The 20,269-nt window shown below is 42.0% G+C and overlaps 1 protein-coding gene across 4 annotated transcripts in view; it reads left to right on the top strand.

Moving 5' to 3' along the window:
- PPP2R3A (protein phosphatase 2 regulatory subunit B''alpha) overlaps positions 1-20,269 on the top strand; it is a 1,290,855-nt gene that overhangs the window by 472,243 nt on the left and 798,343 nt on the right. For all 4 annotated transcript variants that reach the window (XM_085634350.1, XM_085634351.1, XM_085634354.1 and 1 more), the window contains one exon: positions 18,955-19,036. The gene's annotated coding sequence lies outside the window, so the exon portion shown is untranslated. The remainder of the gene's footprint in view (positions 1-18,954; positions 19,037-20,269) is intronic.

The raw sequence follows: 20,269 nt of genomic DNA, 5'->3' as shown, positions 1-20,269 counted from the left end.
TAATGGAGGTAGGGACTTAAAATAAAACTCCATGCGGAATATTGTTAAAACACATTCTTTTATTTAAGAAAGAAAAAGAGGGAGAGAGAGAGAGAGAATTTAAAGTCTACAAAATAAAATGTTAATTATAAATAAACATTTTATCCAAAAAACTAATGAGCTTTTTTCAATTTAAAAATAACTAATTTAAATTACCCCTGGAGATAACTTTAAGTAACTTTGAACACATAATAAATATAAACATTTTACTTTAGATTGTGTTATTTTAGAAAAATCGATCTTAAAAAAAAATAATTTTAATTTAATATACTTAAATGATTAATAGTAATTCTACATTTAAAAGGCATATATAAAGTATCCAGAACATCAAATACAGTAGTAAAGTCACTAATAGTAGTAACTTTACGGTCATATTTGATGTTTTTATCAACAAGACCACCTGTTTCAGGGGGTCATTACATGTAAGTCACACTTTTGAGTAACTTAACACTCATACATTGTGAATAGCCAGAAGAGGTAAAGGAACTCAAAAGTGTAAAAGTAAATTTACATGTGTGGATTTACTCACATTTTTTAATTTATTTTTGTGAATAGCCCCCTGAATGTGCAATGTAAGTGCCTCGCTAAGAGGCACTGTAAAATTAAATACATCAGAACTTAAACAGAAAAGCAAAATGTTTTAGATTTTTAGACTTTATGCACCCTCCGGAAGTACTTTTGCTTTAAGAACTGTGTCAATGATGACACATGAATTTGCATGATTAATGAATACAAAACATTTTCATGATAAAAAAGGAATCTTTCTTCCTGCCCTATTTGATTTTTATATAAATATGTAAGAAATGTTCTCCAACTTACAGTCCTTTTCCCAATGAATGAAATGAAGACATTAAAACTGTCCTCCCATAAGTCTCTGCTCATTAGTATCTCTTTATTACATGAATAAGGTAATTAAGGTGAAAAGGTGGTAAGTTAATTTTTACCAAGTGCCCGCAGACTACCACTGCCTTGCACGGTGTCCGGTGGTTTTGATCCTTTTAAGCCAATAGCAAATTTTTCCTTTTCGAAATATTCAAAATATGTAGACGGTGGTCTACGTGAGGAGTGGCATGAATCCATAATAATGTGGTAGATTGTGTAGCTGCAGAATCAAGTAAATCCAGTAAATCCAGATGTCCTGGCTCCAACCTGCACAAGGTTCATTGAGAAGGGGTTGAGAGAAGAGAGACGTGAAACATCTTCTTGTGATTCGTACATTCCAAGAGGAGCTAGTAAAGCCATGTCCATAACATTTCTGCCGGCATCACTGTAGAGGACTTCATAAATAGCCACCAGAGGCTATATTACACAAAGTGCCCCAGGGGTGCAACAGGCGTGTGTGCCCACTTTTGGCACCTCTGGGGTACCATGGGATTAGAGAAGGGTCAGCAGAGGCTTGAGCAACCCCTTCTGTAATATAGATCGACTGACGCTCAAAATGCACTGGACCGATCTTAAGGTAGTATTATTCCCACATTTACATGGGTGCATGGCCACATGAAAATGAGGGAACACCGTGTGTCTGTGCCAGGCTTACAGATACGGGCACAGAGGCAAAGGAGCTGTGAGGAGGTACAGTGACTGTGTGCTACAAAGCTTGAAAGGCAAAAGGATGTCTCGGCGACCCCCCAGGCATCCTCCTGCAGCCAGATGTCATTACTCACTGAATATGACTGCATTTGGGATCTTTGCTCTCGTTTCAAAAGGAGCCATGTTGCTACCTGCACAGAGAAAAATGGACCGTCCACTTCAAACAGCCAGTCCGCCTGCCCTTGGGGTAGCGCATTAACTGCAATAGGGCTCACTGACTGGTCTGCACCCAGCACACCTAGGTAAAGGTGTGCCATGGAACAAAATAGGGTGGTGTACCCAGTAAATAATACTGAACCAAGGTCCGTATCGGGCTGTGCAAATCAAGGGAACAGCCAGAATAGAATATTAAAATACACCCCCCCACACTTTTTACCAAAGCTGTGATAGCACCAAGCTAGCGAAGCAAGTGAGCCCAATCCCTCCTTAAAAGGGTTCCCTTGTGTCTTCCATCCAAGCATCTACCCATTCACCCTTCAATCCACCCACTGCTACTATTTCACCCTTACATTCTGTCATTCATTCAATGTTCCAGCCATCATTCATTCTTCCACCATTCCATGCATCAGCCATTCCACCCATCCATTCATTCACACATTCATCACCAATGCATGCATCAGTCCTTATATTCATTCACCCATACATCCATCCTTTGACTTACCCATCCATCAATGAAGGCATTCATCCATCCAACCTCTCAGATTTCCCCTTTCTCTGCTATGCTTTCACCTGTCTTCATCCACCAATCCAATCACTCAGCCTATCACCCACTCATTCATTCACCCACTCATCGATACATACTTCCCATCACCCTTCCTACCGTTTAACACTTCTTCACCCTTCGTTCCATTCAATATTTCCTTTTTTCCCTTTTCTATTTAACCATCTTTCGTACTTCCTTGCTCCCACTGCTCTCGTATAGACACAGGTTTCCTTTACAGGGTTAGTTACAAGCTTCTGTCTGCTGAGTTGCAGACTGAAGAGGCCATAAAGAACCCCAACCCCTCTGTAGCTGTTAAAGTGGCGGGTTCACGAGGCCCTTGGTGCCAATGGCGAATATATCTTTCTGTTTCTTTTTCCCATCCTCAGCGCATATATTAACTTTAAAAAGCTCTTAGTTAGCGCATGCGCTGCAGATATCAGGGATCTGAAACAGAGGACAGTAATTGCCTCTTTGTATTTCCGAGTTCTGCTGTTAGTTGCACGTGCATTAACTTGGAGGTTTTTTTGAGTTAATGTATGGTCTGTAGACGGAAAAAAACACACAGACCTTTCTGCGCCGCAAACAGCAACATGATCATCTACCACGTTGCCAACCCTTCGCCCATGTAAGTCAGAGACTCAGCTGATTTAAGATGTAGGTTTTTGAAAATGCCTGCCACAAAATCAAAGAAAAGATGGCATATATTTGAAATAAACGCTTGGCATGTGTGTGCTGCAAAGTGGAGTGGGACTGCCACTTCAAACAAGCATTAGCAATGCAATAGGTCTCGCAATTGCGAGATATTGAGCTATTGGTATTGTAAGTGCCAATGCCTTTTGCTTGTGTTTAAAAGAAACCTGCAATAATAAAAGGCTTTGTCATTTATAATACCAATAGGTCAAAGTTAAAAGTTTCTAAAATGCGAGACCTATTGCATTGCAAATGCTTGATAAGTACAAGCGGCCCATGCTGGCTTTAATGTTCATAGCGGCCACGCCACTTTCTTTAGGCGAGCCATGTCTAAAGAAATGTCCACGGCTACTTTTAAAGTGAAAGCGCGGTATGGGGCACTTTTACCAAAAAAAAACATTTGTTTGTCAACTGTAAAAGCGCCCCTTGAAAGCTTGCATGGTGCGCTGAATCCACTGAATGTTGCAGGAAAGCATGTAGTGCCTGCAGTAGGAGAAACCATTAAAGAAAATAGTGCTTAAGACGTACCGTGTAACAACCGAAGTAAAAGGGTCAGTCCTCATGGGAGGTTACAAATGAAGACCAGGTGGTACTAAGGAGGGACTGACAAGCCTATTAACGAATCAGAAGCCAACATTTAGGAAAAACAATGACACAAGCCACTGACAAATATGGGCAGAGAGAGTGGGCAGGGCTTCAAGTCAATACTCCAATACAGCATGGCTCGCAGAGCAGGGCATGTGCTGCCCAGGCTTGACCTAAAAACTCCCCAATAACCTTCAACCGTACTAGTGAAAGACAGAAAGCATGCACAAGCATAATTGTGCCAACCATCATGGAGGAAGCTTCTGTCATGCATGTGGGCATTTAAAGAATTAGAAAGGGGCTAGTTATATAGACCCATTCACTTATTTGCAACTTGTTGTTTAACCAACTGTCAGGGAAATATGTGATAGAAAAGTGATATTACATTTTGAGAACACATGACAGAAAAGGGTCTGATCGTTGTAACTCGAGCTGTCTCTGGTGTGAAGAGGTGTAAGGAAAAGGAATTCAAAAAATAGCTCCTTATGTGGAGATGCCAAATCGATCAGTAAATTATAAAGTCATGGGCCCAACCTTTTTTACTGTATGCACAGTGAAAGAATTAATAATTAGTTAAAGATTTTCCACCTCCAGAATGCGCTGCCTTAACGTGTTGGCCATGTGCTTGAAAGAATTATTTTAAATTAAAAAGAGATCCAGCAATATATGTTTACAGGTGCTGCTCCCTAGCAGGCAGATGTACTTGGAAAAGGTAAAAGGCCCAATTTTAGGTTTAATCCGCTTTAGAGAAAAATACAATTTTTATTGGTCTGAAAAAATGTAGTATTGGCTTTGATTTGCAGAAACCTAAAAATATAGTTTTAAAAAATTACAATTTTTTTTATAAATAACGGAAGAAAAAATATATTGGCAAAGCAAATTATTGGCCAACGCGCCCAGATACTGAGGTGCACTTCTTTTTAGGTGGATGTGCATATGTGATGAGGTAAGTCACTCAGTGCTAGAGAGCCAATGGCTAACGTGAGCTAATCCATTGCCACATGCTGTATGCTGTGGGCACTGTAAGCAAAATGTGGGACTGATGCAAAGCCCCCTCTGTATGTACATATTAATTTGTTATGAATTAATTTTTTTGATTAGATGAAACTAGTGAGACACACAAGCTTTCTCTTGCGCAGATCTAACAATGGGGGCATTTACGTGAAATAAACCTAGTAAAAGCATTCTCCACTGTACTCAATGACAACTTGCACTTAAAAAAGTGCACTGAAAAGGTTTGAACTGATGCACAATAGCAATAAAGAAGTAGCACAGGATGCAAAATAGAACCTTTCCTCCTCATGCTCGCAGAGGGTTTGACTGTTGTAATCCAATGAAGTTCTGGTTTGAACTTGGAACTTCTGCTCATTGTCTGCAGATGGGCAACTTCCAGCTAGAGACAGTGAAGACATGAACAGTTAGTTGTTTGCAGTAAGCAAAGAAAAGCTTTGAAATTCGTAAATAGCCACCAGATCTGTGACACCAGCATTCCTTTCTCCATTTAAGTCTCATAGACTTAGCTAGGGGATATTTGATATAAACACCATTCAATGGATTGCTTTCTACTGTGACTCATTTCCCTTAAGAAAGTGGTACTTTTAACCAAAACGAGATTAGTAAATCTTAAAAGGGTACAAAGGCATAATTATGCCTAACAATAATGTAACACAGGATGTGAATCAGATAAATCGTCACTAGAAAACAAGGAGTATCACCGCCCGTTCCTTTTTCTTGCGTAAGCATTTATCCACATTCGCGCCTTTTTAACTCATTAAAAGGCGAGAAGGATGCTACAGTCTCGAGCTCCCGCTTCATAGCCAGTTTATCTGGTTGGTATATGAATGTACTCCTATTGGTTGAGGTCCTTTATTCCAGGATGCACCCACTGCAGTTGGACTTTTGGTGCAAGGACTGCACTGCTCGATTTCCAGGGATGGCCCGACCGCAGGCTGTCCTACTCTTTCACCCTTTGTCTTACAGGGACGATCCTGACTGCTCCATCAATTCATGATTTTGTTTACGTTTGACTACATCCCTGACATTAGGACATTTCTGCATCGGTGATGCTGGCATGACCACAGATCCTCTCCTTTATCCCCCTAATGTGTCTTTTTTATAAGCCTTGAAAAAGCCACAGCCCTGTGTGCCATGCTGGGGACGAAACGCGTGTTGGCTGTCAGATTTGAATAACCTTATTGTCACACAAGATATGAATGATACCTGCAAAGACCAAACTTCCACATAAATGCTTGGAAAAAGAATCCTTCTTAGAGCCTTCATATTTTGTATTATTTCTGACTGTTACTAAAATCAAGCCAGACTACTACTTTATAAACTTTGGATGTTGGGTGCGTGATCATGCCTTTTCCCATATTTTACACTGAAACTGTGTAAGCAAGGCATATTGTGGCTTTAGTTTATATATCTGGTAGAGAATGACATTAATGTTAATCCTGTGGTCACGGTAAGACAGGGCTAGAATGTGCATGGCTAACCTAGAACTAGACCTGACTGGTGATTGTTCTTTAAAACACAAGAATAGCTCTTCGTTATCACCCTATTCTGCACTGATTTAGGGACTATGTGCTGTCTGATCCACCTTACCTCGGCATCATTCAGTGGAAAAGTAGTGGTAGAGTACAGCATGTCTGGAATTAACTGTGCTGCAGTACTGGATTTTCAGTCAAGTTCCCACAATAAGGTGGAGAAAGTATGCCTTCTGGTCCTATCTTATTTGCATTTCTTTGTTTCCATTCTAACAGTGTAATGGCTCCCAGTAGTATGTTATTTGCCTGAGGTGGTTATTTTATCAGCCGGACATGTAGGGGGGGGGCACTTTATGTAATTTTGTACGTGACAGCTAGTTTTGCAGATGGGATATGCTCGTAGGAGGAGCCTGGGTATGTGGTAACGTGTTGGGGGGGGGCCACATGGCTAACCCTTACAAACCTTTGTAGAGAAATACTATAGTGTAGGGTGCCTTTTAAGGACACCAGTGTGGTGTGATGGAGGCTGGCGTGCAAAGCATTCCCTCCATCCAGATAAAAGAGCTTTTGGGTTTGGTCAGTTGCTGTCAGGTTGAATTTAGCCAGAAATGCGTTTACGTTTTCAGGAAGGAGAGCTCGCTCATTGACGTCTTTGTTTTCTTGTTGATAGGTTCACGTCTGAGTCAAAGATTTGTTCATCGGGTGGTCGCTGGAAGGGTGGTGCCATCTAGCTCTAGATGTGTGCCTTCCTGCCTGTAACTTTTTAAGATTGGACTTATGGTATGTTTATGATGCCTTGTTCAGAGACTTGGTTTGCAGTCAATATCCATATTTGCTGGTCAGGTTTGAGACCAATGCTAATTTTCCTGGATATTTTATTTAGGGATCCCTCTCAGTTTCACCAAGATATTCACATTTCAAGGAGTATGTTTTTTCTCTTTGCCAGACAGGAGATCCATTTGTTGATCAGGATTAATCTTTTCAGATTCCATCTGTGCTAGGATTGTAGGGTCTCAGACTTCTTCTATTGAGGATGATTGAGGGAACAGTGACAACAGCACCACTTGAACCGAAGCATCCTGTATGATGCAGGGGGTTCGAGGTTATAAAATGCCTTATAAGATAGCCTGGCATAACATACAATCTACTTTCAGCAGCCCATATATGTAACATTCATCTCAACTTTGTCCATTGTGTGCAGTCACCTTGACTGTGGTGCATGTGTGTCACGGGATTCCATGGTTCTGTGTTATTGGTACTAACTTATGGTAGTGCCTTTATCCTTTGCTCCAGGCAATGCTATTTTCAAGTGTGCATGGAGAATTGCTGACAACTATTGTTCAATACCATATTTATGTTTGATATAATGTAGGAGTATCTGCCAGCGCATGTGTTGTGCTCTTGTTAATTTACATTTGCTATCATTAAATCCTTCTGCTTCATACAAGCTTGTCTCTTCAGTATTTTTGATTGGTTTGCTTTATTGTATACTATAATGTAAAGCTGCTTGCACTTAAGTGTACATTTGTTGTCTTTTTTTGCTCTTACTGTATTCACACCTGCAGTGTTTCTTCACAGGTATCCCATCTTTACTTGCTTGTTTGGGGTCATTGATTGATTTCCCTGCTGAGGACCGGCATGCCTCACATAGGATGCGGCACCTATCACTGTGACCTTGCGGCCCTGTGGTGGATCAGCTACTAGATCTAGAGTTTCTGCCGGTGGAGCAGGTTCCACCAGCGGAAACCTTGCCACCCCCCTCCCCTCCCAAGCCCCCTCCATCCCCAAACAGGGCAGAAAACCATGAGTTTGGTACGAAGGACAACTGCCGTTTCTTTTATTTTTTTTGCCTGAAGCCTTGCATCAGTCTATGTCAGGATGAACCTCATAAATTCTCCTCCTGGGTATAGAAATGAGTATTTGATGCAAAGGGAAACAATAGTGGGTTTAGAGGTGACAGAAACCAGAGTATGTTCTACAAGGTGTTGAATAATGTGAAGGGTGCATAGTATAATAAAAGTAGGATGAAAGCTGGCAGAGTTTCAATCTTTTAATCATATAGAAAGGCTAACTAGATATTTCTTTACAGATTATTCAACTTTCCTGATAGCCCCAAATAGTGGATTACCACCAATGAGATGATGAAAGCTAAAACACTGTTAGAAAGGAAAATATAATTGTAGACCTCACACTGAAATCACCTGACCGCTTCACTACTACTCATTTTAGGTGGTGTGTCCCGACCTTAAGAGATCGCTTGCAAGTACATGAGCTGAATTAACTAAGAGTCATGACATAGTTGGGCCTGTGTCACCTTACCTTCCTTTGTATTGCTGAGTTATGATTCCCCCTTGCACCTCCATTTCCTCAAAAACGTCATAGTAAAAGCTGTTTAAGTCCTATACAAGGCTTTTCAGTTTCTCCTCCTTTCCACCCATGCACTCAAATTCCAATAGGATAATTGGATCAATCCTGGATGTGGCTTTCTTTTTGTGTCTAACATTGGGCATGCTAGTGGTATATTATGTCGGAGAAACCTATCACCCATTTCTACGTTGTCCTGTACAATGTGAATATCTCTGTACTGGGTCTCATATTGTTAGAGCAAATGGGCAGACCTTGACTTCCACTCACTTAAACAACCAGCCAAGCTTCCTAATTTGTGGGGCAGAGGACAGTAATGCAAGAGTAATCAAGGTGACTGTAATAGACTAGGCGATCTTGGTGATATCCATTTGATTCGAAAGGATAGAAAGGATAGAAGCTTGCAATTTAAGAGATGCCCTTTCTCTCCAGTTGCAGAGAGGCGATCTTTTCAAGTTCTTAACTGAGTGGATCAATACTCTGCATTACATTTACTTCAACATTAGATAATTTGGAAAATGAAGGAAACCCGAATCTGTAGGGTTTTATTAACCCTACTTTTGGCATTAATTCTGTCTGTCAGAATTTCAAATACCTTTGTACCCTATTTAGGATTTCTATTTCTGTATCTGGGGATTCTCAGGGACCAGAATGAACCCTGGCCCACAAACAACATGAGAAGTGGTCCTTTTACTCCTTTTAGTGGCACATATTTGGTGGGATGGACAATTTACAGGTGGGCCACCTGGGCTGAGTCTCCACACCCTTTCCATAGTTTGGCCTAGCCCCTCTCATCCCAATATCATGTAGAGAAGATTTGAGATCCACAAAGCTGATATTTTCTGTGTGCCTCAATTCTGTCCCATTTTCCCATATAATGTCTTTGGGGCAGGGGTCACTCCTGGCTTCCTTGATGTACTGTTCTGTCATATGTGATTCCTGCAGTGCCCCAGTAACCAAGCCCCTAAGTTTGATCTGCATCTGGGAATCTCATGTAATAGGGATGGTTACTTAATGACCAAGGATGAGTGAGTTCCACCTGTTCACACTTTTGTCTGTAGCGACTGAGTGAATCCCCCCAGTTCGGACTTACTCCCTTCAGATTTAACTTCTTTCAACGCTCTCTTGCAAACACATGGTGTCGAACTCGAGAGGGATAGTATCTACCATTTAAAGCGTTCTGGCCTAGCTGCCTTGTCACTCTGTCATCCACAATTAGGTCTTATGATTATCATTAGTCTTCGTTTTAAGGGTGATGCTGGAAGCAGGCAGTAAAACTGCTTTACTGTCATTCAAATTGTTGGAGACTTTTGAGATGGGTGTATCATTTACTGAGCTACAGATTCAATGGAGAGCCATTTGAGCTTTTTGAAATTATGGGCAGGTTAGGAGGTCTGGGTTTCATTGAGGCTCTGTACTGGTATATGTTCTGAAGCTTTTTGTTTGTGTTTCAGCAACTGAGTTCAAGTTAATCTTTATTTCGGTTACCAAGGTAACCATGAAAATACATTACAGAGAAAACAGCAAAAAAAACAAATCGAAAAAGCTCAGTACATAAGTAGAATACAGAGTTATTCCTGGGATCCCCTTGTGTTTTCATCTTTCCAGGCCCTCCATTTAGGCCCTTGCAAGATTTCAGATATGGTGTGACCAGAATGAAAAAAAACAAAATGGCCACAGGCATAGAAATGGGATGACCAGATCATGCTTACTGAACGACCACACTTCAAGCGCCACTGTGCAGTTATAGTTAGGTCAGACTTTCCATAGTAAGATCGTATATTGTTTTTCTAATAACTTTGGCGTCATTTGAGGAATCTTAAAAAACCTTTCCAAAAACATGTTCAGCCATTTCAGTTCCTTCCTGAAATGTTTTGGGGGTCAATCAGGGGCGGAGAAAAAGGGGGTCCCAAAACTCAAATTCCCCATGCAATTTCCATAGAGAAAATTTTACAACAATACAGAAAAAAAACTGAAGAGAATTACTCCATATTTGACAGAAAGATACATCTCAACTCAAAAGGAGCGATTTCTGTGATTTGCTGTAAATCCATTTCAGTAGCTTGGGGAAATGAAGGCAGCTCGCACGATTCACTAATTTCCTCAGGACCCACCTCTCATACAGCAGCATTTCTACTGAGCAGTGGAGTCACAGGAACCTGGGAACGCTATCGGGATAAACTTGTGAGAGGCCCTTGGGTACTCTCAAAATATGGGTTACCTGAGGGGGTACTAGTGTGATGGATTCTATCTTGTTTACCTGCAGAAACCTGTGCTTCCTAACATCTACCCCTTCTGAGGACAACACCGGACTCCAGTCTCTACCCCCCCCCCCCCCCCCCCAGTTCTCAACTCCCTCACACTGTCCACCCTGCTCCAGCATTCCAATGAGGACATCACAGGTCGTGCAGCTTTGGCTGGCACTGGACCATTATGCACTAGAGCACACATAAACACACCAGCTCTACAGATAAATCCTGAAGAAATGCAGTTTCTAATCGGGGAACCATCAAAGTCCATGATGAATGATGACCAGGCTTAGGGTGTTACCATTTTTCCGGCTGTGGCGTTTATTCTTAAGTAGACACTAGATTTTTAGTCCTCATAGCCACTCTACTTGGATGAAACTCAGCAAAATGGGATACATACAATCAGACCTTCATATGAGTGGATATGGAATGGTGGGCACCTTCAGCAGCTACAGATGGTGGTAATGCTAAATACAGGGAACAAATTGGCATACAACTAGACAAGGCCACTGAAGTATTAATTAGATTATATAAATTATTCTATTGGGTTTCTGGGGAGCTTAATTGCCATCCAGTCACAAAACGTTACTATGCAATACTGGTCTTGAACTGGCCAGACGAAATTTAGCACAACTCTGGGACGGAAAGATGGCACCAAAATGTAAGAATTTGCTATCTGATATGAACTACTGCAGGACAGCAGTACAATTTGTATTTAAATGCTAAGGGTGCCCTCACAAATACCTAATGGTATAGGGAAGGAGGGACAAGCTACAAAATTTGGACTTACATAAAAAATAATTGAGTAATGAGAAAGTCTTGATTCATCAGAGGAAGGCGACCATAATGGTGATTGTGTAGACCCAAAGCTAAGATTGTTATATTGAAGATGGAATGAAAATGGGGAGGGGGGGGGGCGAGAGAGTGGGCTGGCAACCCCACAGTTAATGTTCTCCAAGTGTCTTAACAGCATGATTGGCAGGTCCAGCCTAAAATGTGATGTATTGCTCACATTGATTTGATAACGCTATTCGAAGACTGATAATTATTACATTGAATGTTCTGTGTATATGGAAAAACAATAAAGATGATTTAAAGTTAATGGCCAGGCTACTAGACCATCAAAGGTATCTATTTGAGTTTTGTTTATTTTTAAAAGATTTCAAAGTTTATGACCGACAGGTGGAATGAGGAAGGAGATGAGAAGGTTTGTAAGGATGACTAATTGAAATATACTTCTTCATCCAATTAATTGCAGTCCCATACTCCTGCAGCCTGCACACTCCTGTCCTGAAAAACAATGAGCACAACCCCTTGTGGAGCTTGGGTAAAGCAATAGCGGAATTCAAAGGTGAAACTGAAGGCTGCCTTTATGTGCCCAACCTTTGCAGGTGTGGGACAGAGCGGGAGTAGGACAGTTCTTTAGTTTCGGCTAAAGGCAGTAGGGAAAAGCCTATCTCGTGTCAGGGTGAACCCAAAAACTAAGCCGAGTTTGGTCAGACTTGGCTGTTTACCATCTTTCCACATCTTTTTTGACATTTATATTGCCATAATATATTGGGCCTTGCAGTACCTCGAGGGAGTCCTTTGGCTGCAACATTTCATTTATCTGGTGAAGGTTCACTATCGGTTAGCTTTAAAATGTGTCTATATATAGAACACCTCACCGTCCGCGGGAATCAGCCTTTACCACGAAGCATTTTCTACGCATTCCGTTTACAACGGTACACTTACCTCGTAAATGTCTTCACAATGCGTAATGCTTCAACGACCATCTTTACCACGCAAGCAACGTCCTCACGGAACAACGTCTTCCTAATCCGAAAAAATGCGTCAGTCCTTTTTCAGTGTCGGCGAAGACCTGAGAAAAAGGCAAAAAAAAGAAGAAAGGGGGCTTGGGGGGGGTCTCTCCCCCCAAAAAAGAAAAAGCGGGGTAAAGGAAAAATCGAGGTAAAGGCAATGCGTAGAAAAAACATTCTATTGTAACGCATGCGTGGTAAAGGCATGCGTTGCAACGGAATGAGTAGTAAAGACATATATTCACCGTCCAAACCCCCCCCCCCCCCCACCCCCCCCCAACCCCCTCGATTTTAACATACTTGCACACCGCTGGAGAGAGAAACCTTAAGCAGTGGTCTGACGTGTACCAACAGAATGGCATTGAAATCTTAAAAGAAATAAAATAAAAAAGCGTATGCATTCAAAGTGCGATTGCCTTAGAAAAAACAATAAATATTTTTGGAAGTGGGCTTAAGAGGCTGAAAATAATTCTAGGCTAATGGTGAGTTTCAGAAGTTGCTAGTTTTATTCGTTTCGTGTTTTATGGTTATTGGGGAAGTCAGTAGTTTTTCCCTGCAGATCTGAATTGGATCAGGGTGCATTGTTTTTTAATTTTAAAGTGTTACAGCAAACAAATGATGGACGGAATGCTGACAATGCAAACATTCTCCCCCAGTCAAAAGATCTGGGTTAAATCCATCGTTCTTTTGCCCACTACGCCACCCCAGTTTGGACCCAGGCATATGCAAATCAGTCTGTTCCCATGAGGCACAGGGTTAAGACTGATTTGCATATGGCTGGGTTCAAACTGGAATGGCATGGTGAGCAAAAAAACGATGGATTTAGGCCCAGATCTCTGTGCTGGGGTGTATGTATGACATTGTTCTGCATTTTGTCCATCAACTGTTGTTTTTGCATTTTTTAATTTTAATCCAATGAATGCCACGCAGCAGCAAAGTAATTGTAAATTGATACTTGTATAGCGCACTACTCACCCGCAAGGGTCTCAAGGCGCTTGTACGAATACCGCTGTGGAACCCATCCTGGCTTTCCCTGTGAGGTGTCCACTCCTGGGCACCCCCAAGGTGGAGGCCAGGCATCCTTAGCGTTGTGGGGGCCGTTGTGGAGATTAAGCAAGCTATTGCCCAGAGTTGCAGAGTGGGACTCCATGATTGGAATGGCACCGAGGTGAGAATTATCAGGTCCGTGGAATTTTTGAGCCCAATACCTGCCGAGGCGGGGAATTGAACCCTGGGCCCGGGCTAGACCTCTGCATCAGGGTCTGCCGCTCTAATCATTGAGCCACACTTCTCCACCTTTCTCCATTTGCAGGTTTGATATTTTTTTCCATGAAATGATTGTTACTTTCGCTTTAATTTTCTACCTCTTACCCAAGTAATTTGATTGCCCAAATCTATTCTTGGGCTTTTAGTGATAATGGAGAGTGAAGAAAGGTCGTGTGTTTTTCCTGCGAGTTGGACACGTTTATTTTAATATGGCCTCCTCTTGCTGTAAATAGCAGCCCGCAGCATGTGAAAGGCTCGTGGGGATTGCAGGATAAAGCTTGGGGCGCTATCGCGTTTATTCCCAGGTGCCTTTGCTCTGGTGAATCATTTGTATCCTGCAAGCTTGTGGTCGGAGGGTTGGGCAGCTCTGCGACCTTCAGCTTCTGTCTGCATTAGTGTGTCATCACTGCTAACTAATGAGGCTTTCTCATTCCTTTCGTTGCTGCTTTTAGGTTTGGCTGTGGACAGCTTTAGTTTAGGAGAGGACTCATGCCATCAGTTCTTCAAACAAGCATTTGCAATGCAATAGGTCTCGCATTTATGCAAGTTTAAAGTATTGGCATTGTAAATGACAATGCCTTTTATTTATGTTTTGGTTTGTACAACATAAATTAAAGGCATTGTCATTTACAATACCATTTACAATACCAATAGCTCCAAAACTCGCAATTGCGAGACCTATTGAATTGCAAATGCTTGTTTACTCCACTCAGGATTTCCAGGGAACAGACTGTGTTTCTATTCCGACGTCCCCTTGTTTCGCCTGGAGTTTCACACAGATATTTGGGCTCCCATTACCCGGGCCCATTGGATTTTACTGGCCTCTTGTAACAAGGCATCCGTCTGTAGCTCTAAATTCAAAGATGATGACCTTGAAGCTTGACGTTCTGTGAGCGGCCAGTATGTCTGTGGTAGGACAACTAAGTGAAGACGCTTTTCTGAGGCTGAAGCATGGCGCTGGTTCAACAACAGGAGTTTCGAAATTGTCCAGGGCTTGATGTGGATGTTAATGCTGATACCAAAGGGTTACAGCAGTTTAACCGACACCCAGCGTAGGTGCTTCTTCTGAATAACTGGTTCTACCAAGCTCGGTCTTCTTAGTTCAAGGATTTTCTGATGAGCACATTTGTCTGGTTCCAGAGGCTTTTCAGTCCCTGAAGGTGGTCTGTCCAGTAAGCAGCCTTCCCAACATATGCAGGGCCAAGTATTCCTGGGATGCTAGCCACACAACTGGCTCTCGTAGCTCTGTATTCAAGCCCCGGAAGCCCAGGTTCTATCCAGGGGTGGCACAAACTCCGGGTTCCCATGTCAAATGTTAGAAGGACTCTTTGCAACTGATAGGTGTGTCAAGCAAATGTTTTTAAAAAGGAAACTGGTATACATTGGTAGGTGATCCAAAATTAGTCCCACACATCTCATTGCAACGTAAACTTTCTGCCTACTGACAAATCTCCCATAGTCCCTAGTGGAATAACATCCAAGATGGCTAGGGACATCTTTGTACATGGGAACGCCTAGCTTTCCCTCCAACTGCACCCAAACCAGTTCAGCCTAGTCCCCTTTAGAGTGTTTCAAGCCCATGTTCCTGGCACTACTTCTAGTAGACAGTATATGAGATACCTTCTACCGAAAGGAACAGGTCTAGCCAGTCACAATTGGAAAGGACTATCGGCTCGGGTCTCCAGCCTCCTTCCTTTTTGTGGCATGCTGTATGTGTCTTTTTGAAGCTTGAGCCACTAATGGCTTTCACAGAGGTTGTAACATAATATAAATACTGTGATGGAATTTTGTTACAAAGATGAATATCATTTACCCACTAAAGCTGAATCAAGTAACTAGAAGACAAAAATGGGTAATGCAGATCACGCTTCACATTTATTACATAGAGGAATTTGTATGACCAAAGTGACATGGTAAATGGTATATAGTGCAGTACTAAAGGTCAAAAAGGGGATTCATTACTGCATTTTATTTTCTATTACCCAGCTGAAAACTTTGAATTACGTCACAGAACCGACCCAATATTGTACAGAAACAGCATTTAATTTCCCTATATGTAGTTTTGCACGCGATTTTCCCCAGCGCTTCTAACGAGGCATCGAGCCTTCAAAAAGAACATTTATTTTGAAATTAATACTTTATTTGATTTAAGCAATTAAAAAATGTTTGCAATCTTGACTACCATATCACGACCCTGACAACTGGAAGACCACCATACTGTGTTACCTTCTTTTAAATATTGCTTTCTTGTACACATTTTGCAAAAACGTCAGTTTATCATACATGCAGAATAATATGGTTCATCCGTCTAAACCTTCACATTTGACATAAGTTTATGCAAAGTGTATTTAGATTTAATAACAATCAAATTTGAACCTTCTTGTCATAACTCTGAAGAGTCTAGTTAAAAAATTGCTGATGTTGCCTTTCTGCATTCCCTTTGCTTCTGGGGCTTGTGTGAATTGATCTGCCCCGGGTTTGTAGAATCCTGCAGGGTTGTCTGAAATCTCAGAGTGTACGAAAACTCAAAGGAGGGACAACTGAACAGAAGCAATTGCATTTTTGCTGACAAAACTTTTTAAAATTTGTTAAAAAGCATTAATAGAAACAAGAAACGTGCGTGAAAAGAGCACAGCAGGAATAGCAAGGTCTTACTTTAAAAAAATGCAGTGTGACGTTTTAGTGAAGATTTTTGGAACTCGAGCAAAACACGTATCGTGTTCGTTCAACGCATGCAGCGGTCGCGTGTACGGTTGCCTGCTCGACACAAAAAGAGTTCATCAGCGCATTGACATCCTTAATGTGTCGCCCGGTGACCCTGCTGAGGGTAGAAAGGTAGGATATGATTCAAGGGATGCTGTATCACCTCAAACAAGTCAACAATGTAAAGACATGTCCCCAATGCAGGGAACAATTAGGAGCTGGCACCAGCTCAGAAGTGATTCTGGAAGGTCACTACCGGGCAGCTGAAAAATAATATCCTTAAAATCAGCTCCAGGAAGCTGAGCAGCAAGGGAACATATTGGACTCCTATCAAGGAACACAAGTGAAAGCTAAAGGCAGAACCGAAACAAGGACATGAAACCGGAGAAAGAACTAACAAGCTGACGCCGGGAGAGTGAAAGAGTTCTGCTCAGACGCAGCGAGCGCGGGAGATGCCATGCGCGTACTTATCGCCTGTCCGGGCGCGCACATTTCAAGTGCGCGGTGGGAGCATGGGAGCCACAGAGGAGACGCCATGCGCGCGCGCACATCGTTTGTCTCCCTTCGCTCACCAAAGCCACAACAATAGAGTCTCGCCAAGCGATGCACCGCATGCGCTGCATTCGCTAGGCGAGACCAAAAAAGTAAAATAAAGAGTACAGGGAGAGCGTACTGTGGGTGAGCCACTGCTTGTTGTGTTTTTAATGGTTTGACATTTCTTGGGAGGGCTGTCCATCTTTGTCCTCTTTAGGTTCCCAGTAGTTTATGGTGATGCGGGTCAATAAACCATTTTGTTAGACTACTGCTCTCTATGATTTATTTGATTTGCTGATACAAAAACATTTTAATTATTACTTTCTGACTTTTATTCGGAAAGTGTTTCCTGTTTAGATACCTTAGCCTGGTATAAAGTGCAATTCTGTTCAGTTGTTTTACTTTGCTGTTGTGATAACATTTTGGATTTAAATTGTATTTAATCACAGAGCAAGACAATTACGCACAAGGCTTTCTTAAGGATACAAAGAAAATAATATCCCTTTGACAATAGTATCTGCTACGCACGCAGCATTATGCTACTTTTAAACAAATTTTATCTTCCGACTCTATTTTTATATCGCACTTCTTCAAAGGCGCGCAGCTGTTGCACTCTGTTCAGCAAAGGAGACCTACTGGCAACTTCCATATTGTCTTGCCTTGTTTGTCTGCAAAGTAGAAGATTGTCCAAGGAGTGGGAAACGCCTCTCTTAATTTAGCCTCAATCTAATCAAAAACTGCAAGATCTTTTATACATCACCCACACTCAGTAAAAACCCTGATCTATGTACTTGTCTTCACCATATTTGACTACTGCTTTACACTACTCTAGTCTCCTTTCTCTTTCATCAACTTGGCCTCATGCATGAGTTTTAGACTCCATTGTACATCTCTGTAGACAAAACTAGACTCTTCCAACTCACTCTCCTCCCCCCGATACTCATTGAACCTAAAACCGCAAGAGCGTTCACATGCTAGCAAGAGTTCAAGTAGGTGGGTTACCAGAGTTGCTCATTCTGTGGGTCAAGTCAATCCAAACTCAGGTGTCTGGGGCAGGTCAGTTATGCGTCATATTTCTGATTGTTTACCCATCCGACAAACTCTAAATAAGGCTTAGGATTGCTGAGACTTCAAAGTTTTGCACTGTGTGGTGTGTATCTAATGCAGTGCATTTTCCTCCATCTCCACTGAGACATGTTCTTCATGCTCAGCAACATAGCGCAGCATTTTGTCTTACTGGATATCCTATAAAGAGGGCAGCCCGGTGTTAAATGGAGATGTAAAAAGGATGGAAACATGGAAACATGCTGGAATTGCATAGGGCCACCATCTCCTTTGAACCCCTAATTTTCCCCCATCCTTCCTGATCCCGAACTTACTGATGCCCCTGGCATCAATAACTCCGGGGACGAGCATTTTAGGCCGGAATATGCCTGAATCTGAACTTCGGTGGTTTAATCAATTGGAGTTCCCAATCTGTTTCCTAATTTAGTTTACAATAATCTAGAAACTATATTCTTTCGTTTTTTATGATCTCAAAATTAGTACCATTTAAAACCCTGCATTCTGTAATTTTAAAACGAGCTGGACTACTATTAAGACGTACAGTTGTAATTATGTAAATAAATCACGTTTAAACACCAATAACATGTACAGCGTGTATATGCAGCCGGGCAAGCGGTAGCGATTTGTATAATAGATTTATGGCTGCCAACCACCAAGGTCCTGCTGAGATGCAGTTCTTACTTGCGAGCATTAAATGAATGTGGACGACTTAAAAAACGATCCAGCAAACTATATATCAGTGACAAATGAAATATAAAACGAGGGAAGTTTTAATTACATTTTGCGCATGTTTGTGATTTATTCGCTTGGACGGAAGAGATGCATGTTTGTGAGCCTTTTATTTGAGCAGAGGTTTTACTGATCTACCTTCTCTTCTGCAGATGGCCTGAAGCTAAGAAACCAATTTAAGATGTGTTCCTGGGAAAGAGAGGGGTGATTACTGATGGTGTCGGGTGGTCCGAGGTAAACTTTCTCTTTATCGTTTATGTTAGTGAAAAGCTCTGTATACTTTTTTTCCCAACGATCCTCATTGCATTTCGAAACCCTCCGTCTGTCCAATTGTATACTCCATCTTAAAGGGAGGGGAGAATATTATTTTGTCTGTACTATCACTCTCATGATAATTTGCATTTTTTGTCGAGGGATATCATTTTACTGGGATGGTTCACAAGTCAAATCAAATATTGTGTGCTATAGAAAGCACGAAAACAAATTTCACCAACTGTGTATCGGTGAATATAAGAGTAGACAGACATGGCCCGATAACTAGGGGTGGGCGGAATTTGCGAAATTAACTTTCGCAAATTATTGCGAAAATGTTTAAGATTATCGCAAACAAGCGGAAATATCGCGAAGATGCGGACGTTTTTTTCCGGCATGTTCGCGAGATTTTCTGCATGGTTGCGGGTCGCCAACTTACCCAAGTGGTTGCTTGCGGGCGCGGCCATCTTGTTTTGAGTTGTCTCGCGGTGCATGATCGCGAGAAAGACGTGATCGCGCGACGCATGACGTCACTGCGGGTGCGAACTGTCGCGAGACAGCGCAAATGGCTAAAAACAATACAACATCTCATGGAGAACGCGACTGGATCAAGAAAACTTGTCGGCGAACGCAGGGATTCAGGTAAGGCGATCGGCGCGCGCGAGAATGTATTATTTTACAGCGCGAGCAAGAAACAAATTATCGCCAAGCTGCGGAAACCGGAATTTTTGACATTTTCGCGCTCTCCGCGGAACGCGAAAATGTCAAATTATCGCAATTTCCGCAAACTGAACGAAATTTTCGCCCAGGCCTACCGATAACAAGGTAGGCGGATTTTCGTGTGAAGAGACTTGTTGGCTGCAATTGAGCTTTTTGACTGGTATCCAGCTAGTACAAGTTATTTCATCTGGAATGGGGAAAATATGAGCTCGACTTTACCAAGCCAAAATCCGCATCGCTCCCGTACCCGGTGATCACCTGTGCGGAGACACATGTGATCGGATGCAGGGGTATCCCATCCAGGCATTCTGCTTCACCTGACTTGAAATTGGGCCAACAATATGTGAGATTCCCATCAGCCTTTGTGTAAAAGTACAAAATGTTTTTTTTTCCTGAACTTCGACTTTGACCTACACTAAGCTGTGAGACTTTTGTGCCAGCACCTGGCTTTATGTGTTTTTGTAAAATAGACCTGGTGTTCCACGTCGTCTAAAG

The sequence above is a fragment of the Triturus cristatus genome, chromosome 11 (genome assembly GCF_964204655.1).
Source record: "Triturus cristatus chromosome 11, aTriCri1.1, whole genome shotgun sequence".
NCBI lineage: Eukaryota > Metazoa > Chordata > Amphibia > Caudata > Salamandridae > Triturus > Triturus cristatus.
Note: the sequence above shows the minus strand (reverse complement) of the source record. Positions and strands in the feature narration are given on the sequence as shown.